The sequence below is a fragment of the Trichosurus vulpecula genome, chromosome 4 (assembly GCF_011100635.1).
Source record: "Trichosurus vulpecula isolate mTriVul1 chromosome 4, mTriVul1.pri, whole genome shotgun sequence".
In the NCBI taxonomy this organism is placed as follows: Eukaryota; Metazoa; Chordata; class Mammalia; order Diprotodontia; family Phalangeridae; genus Trichosurus; species Trichosurus vulpecula.
This window is the reverse complement of record NC_050576.1, coordinates 295,839,704-295,844,761: the sequence shown is the minus strand read 5'-3', so window position 1 is coordinate 295,844,761 and position 5,058 is coordinate 295,839,704. Positions and strand designations below refer to the sequence as shown.

The 5,058-nt window shown below is 39.7% G+C and overlaps 1 pseudogene; it reads right to left on the bottom strand.

Annotated features, from left to right (window-relative positions):
- Nucleotides 1–3,384: 3,384 nt before the first annotated feature.
- LOC118848599 lies at nt 3,385–3,791 on the bottom strand (annotated as a pseudogene).
- Between the last annotated feature and the right edge of the window lie 1,267 nt (nt 3,792–5,058).

Here is a 5,058-nt window from a genome sequence, read left to right as displayed (position 1 = left end):
TCCTGCAATGACCCTTTGAATTTCACAGGGACAAAAGGAAGTAAGACTTTGTTTATCTGTTACTTGGAATTAACACTTATCTGAAATTGTCTCAAAGGTTAACTTAACAACTCAAGATAATGACAATAATAATAGCAAACATTTATTGTTTTAAGGTGTGCAAAGTGTTTACATATATTATCTCATTTGATAGTAGAAACTTTGTACTTTTTTCCTTTTAATCAATATGTTAAATATGTAAAAAGCATTGTGCTAATTGCTGTGGAAAATACAAAAGGGGCATAGAATATTATACTTAACTTAAAAGAATTTATCGTCTAGCTGCCCAACATATGGTCTACCTTTGCATGCAGTCACTAGGCCTTTCATTCCTAGGATCTTTTCTAGGACCAGGTTCCTCAGATACCAAGCTTAATCAGGACACAAATATTATAATATATGCAGTGTATTTGTAGGTTATGCAGCTTTTTTTTCTTTTAAACAAAGTTGGCTGTTTAAGAGAGTGTGAATTACAAGCAACTTGAGTGTTTAAGAGGGTGTGTTTAATAGGCATGGTGAATTTAGAGATCTTAAGCAAATTTTACCCCATAGGTATCACTGTGATTTGGTAGAGTGAGACTTATTTTGCTCTGAAAGGGGCAAAAGGAATAGGATGACTAAAACTTTAGATAACAGAATCAGGATCTTCAAATGATCTTGATAGGCCAGAACATTGCCTGACTCTAAGATAATATTTAGTAAGAATAAATATAAGGTTTTACACTTGTATTCAAAAAATCAACTGTATAAATATAAGATGAGGGTTGTATGGCTAGACAGGTTTGTTTAAAAAAGACCTGGGGATTTTAGTGAATCACCAAGTCAATATAAGTCAACAGCATGATACAGCAGCCAAAAAGGCTATTGTAATTTTGTACCATATTAGAAATAGCCTAGTGTAGATTACTAGGGAAGTGACAATTCTACTGTACTATGCTCTTATCAGACCACATTTTGAGTATTGTATTCAGTTCTGGGTATCACATTTTAGAATGCTTTCTAGAAGCGAGCAACCAAGATGGGGAAATGCCTTGAGATTATGGCAGAGGAAGCTTGGTCGAAAAAACAAAGGACATTTAGCCTGGAATAAGAGAAGGCTCAAGTGGAATGTGCCAGGAAGATTGTTTAGACTTGTTCTACTTTGGCCTTAGAACACAAAACTAGTAGCAAAGGGTAGAAGTTGCAGTGAAGCAAGTTTAGATTTGATAGGAAAGACTTCCTAGCAATCAGTCATCCAGAAGTAGAATAGTCTGCACCAGGAAGTGGTGGGCTCCCCCTCATTGGAACTCTTTCAGGAGACTGGACGACCATTTCTTATGTATGTTTTAGAAAGGATTCTTGTTCACGTATGGGTTGGACTAGATGGTCTCTGAAATCTCTTCCAACTTGGAAATTCTTTGATTCTTCCTGAACTCTAAGAAATCTGACCACACTAAAGACAAAAAGTGTGTCTGATTATCCTCTGCAATACTAGCTGCTCTTTTCAAGCCCGTGACATACCAGTACAGGAGGAGAAATAGGTATCCATCTCTCTCTCTTTATCTCTGATTTTTTTAAATAAACAAGCATTAATTTTCTTTCACCTCCTCTTGAATGAAGAAAGGAAAATCAAAACCATTGTCACAAATATCCATAATCAAACAAAACAAATTCCCAGAATGAGTCTCTGTCAGGAGGTGAGTAGCATGCTTCATCAAGTCCTCTGGAATCATGGTTGATCATTACATTGATTAGACTTCTCAAGTAGTATGCATATTTCTTCTTCCTCACTGCCATTTCCAAATCTTCCCTCTACTACTATACACTTAGCTATTTCTCCTCCTCTGGAATTCACTTAACCAAATTCTGGTGGCAGCCATTTACCAGCCTTCAAGTCTTTATCCAAGATATTGAATACCTAGCTCAGAGTCTTCATTTGCACCCTGATCCCTATGTTTGTACTCAGGGATTTCAGTATAGTGAAATGCCATGCAGTATCCTGGCCTTTCAATGACATAAGGACATATCCTGAATGTTCATTTCATCTCTAATGTGGAAGGTCATATCTTAGATTTTACTATCACTCAAAATCTTCTCTATTGGTTTTAATATTCTATCTCTGATCATAATGTCTTATCCTTCGGCCTCCTTTATTTATCTTTATCCTACCAATTTGTCTGATTGCTTGGGTGGAAACAAAACTGGCATACATGTTGAACATACTGCCTCCAGGAAGTTCATTATTGGGATGACCTCATTATCTTGCAAAACCTTGGTACTCCACTTTATCACTACTCTCTGCCTCTCTGATTGGAAGGTGGGGCAATGAACTCCAAATTTCCATTTAAAAAGAGTCTAGCTCAGACTTGTCTATTTCTGGTGAGTCTGCTTTCTTAGAACTTCTCTGACTTCTCCACCATTCTCTCCACCCTTCCTGTGCCTCGGGCCTTCTCTGAGGCTCCCTGCCCCCTACCTTTTCAGCTTCTTTTTGTGTTTTGTGTTTCATTAGATTGTAAGCTCCTCAAGAGCAGGAATAGTCTTTCTTTTACCTATTAGTACAGTGCTTGACTCATACTAGGCACTTAATATTAGATGATTGATTGACTAGTTGGGGCTAGACCTGTGATTTCATTAGTATAGGAAACTCCTTGATGGAAAAATATCATTTATCAGTGCAGGTCAGCATCTTCTCTGCAACATATAGTCTTAGAGAATTGCCTCGAGCCCAGAGAAGATAAGTGACTTGGTCAGGGTCCTCCAGTCAGTAGGTGTCATTGGCAGGACTTGAATCTACATTTTCCTGGCATGGAAGCTGGTGGCTCTTTACCTGCCATGCTCTGCTGCCTCTCTTTTTTATAACAATGATAAATAGGAATTCAGAGAATTTGAATACAATAAACATTAAGGGCTTACAATGTGCAAGACAAACTGTTAAACACTGAGAATACAAAGATAAAAATGACAGTGTTTTCCTTAAGGAATTTATCTTCTGGGGCTGACACAAAATGTGCACAGATAAATAGAAGGTGGGGAATTATGGAGGCAAATGAGAGAGACAGGTGAAATACTCAAGGAATATTAACAAAAGAGCAAGTATGGCATAGTGGGTAGAGCACTGGCCTTGGAATAAGAGAGATCGCATGTTGAATCCTTTCTTAGACATTTTTGAGATATGTGAACCCAGGGCAAGTTACTTAATCTCTCCCAGTCTCAGCCTCCTCTCCTGTGTCATGATGACACCTACCCCACAGAGTGGTTGTGAGGAACAAATAAGACAATGTTTGTAAAGCACTTTGCCCACTTTATTTCTTTCTTTTTTAGTATTTCGAGGATTTATTTAACACAAATAAAAATGTGCAAAGCTTTCTACTCATTTTCTTCACTCCTCAGTCTAGCATTTGGATTGGTGATCTTATGGCTAGCTGAACTGCTCTCTCAGCAATAACTTTCTGATTCTTAGAGGAGACGTTGTGAGCAATCTCAGCACAGTAAAATTTGTTACACATCAGGAGGACCTTGAGCTCTTTGATGTTGTGCACCAAAAACTTCCTGAATCCACTTGGTAGCCTCTGTTTTGTCTTCTTATTGCTTCCATAATCAATATTGGGCATCAAGATCTGGCCCTTGAATCATCTTCGCACCCTGTTGTCAATGCCCCTTGGTTTACGCCAGTTTCTCTTGATCTTGACGTATCTGTTGGACTGGTGCCGGATGAACTTCTTGGTCCTCTTCTTGATGATTTTAAGCATCACGATGGGGGTGAGGGCAGGCATGGTGCCGGCGAAGAGATAGCGGCCCTTCCACCAGTTTGCACACTTTCAAGCATTAAATACATGTGCTCTGATTATATTTGAGGAGGAATTCCCTTTAGCTCAGAGCAGGACCGGCCAAAACTGCAGTCCGGAGTGCAATTTATACGGCCAGCCTACCAGCATAGAAATTTACATAAATACTTTAATAAATGAAGCTGAGCCACCACAGAGCTCTCACTAAAATGGCAAATCAAAATATATTGTTTCAACAAAAAACTAAGGTTGAACAGCCCTGGTTTAGAGCATCAGGGAAGGGTATGCAGAACAGGTAGCACTTGAACTGAGCCTTGAAAGGAAAGATGAGGAGAAGATATGTTCCAGGAAGTGGGGTCAACATATTCCCCAGAGATAGGAGATAGAACATCAAGTTTGGGGAACAGTTGCTAGTCTGGTTCAGCTGAAAATTATGGGGTCTAGGCTCTGAGAGCCCCCTTGACCTCTCCTTGAATTGATAAGGCATTTACCTGAGGCCATAACCCTTTCATTATAGGTAGGCCCAAATCTCTGTTAACTCTTGATCTAGCCTAGCACTCCATTGTCTGTCATCTCCAGGTAGCCTTCAGTTATTTCCTACCCTTACTCCCATTCCTGCAGTCTGACCTCTAGTTACCCCTGTCCTATCAAGATCCCCCTTAGACTCCTCCTCAAGGCCTTCCCTAAACCCCTCCTCCCATCACCCCAGAAACACCCCTAGATCCCTCCCACAGTCTCTGTATAAGATCCATCTTGCCTCCGTGAAGGTGCTTGATTTCAGTCTCCTTCAGATTCAATGTGGCCCACAAGCATCACAAACTCTTTAGAGTCTGCCCAATATGGTGAATCTTTAATAAACTTTGTTTTTCTTTGGCTGTAAGAAGGCTTGGGTCAAATTCATTTGGCAGGACCCAGCATGTTGGCATTTTGGGATCTTGAGCACTCCTGAATCCCAAAACCTCAACAGAATGGGTAAAGGGAAGTAATTTGAAATAAACCTGTGAAAGTTAGTTGGAGTCTGCTTATGGGGGGCCTTACATGCCTTGCCAATAAGTTTGAATTTTATCTTAGAGACAATAGGCAGCCACTGAAGGGTGCTTTGTACAGGGGAGTGACATGATCAGACTTTGGCCTTAGGAAAATTATTTTGTAAGCAGTGTGGAGACTGAATTGAAAAATGAAAGAAATTGAAGGCAAAGAGGTCACTTAAGATGCTTGTATAGTAGTCCAGGTAAGTAGTGATTGGAGGCTCAAT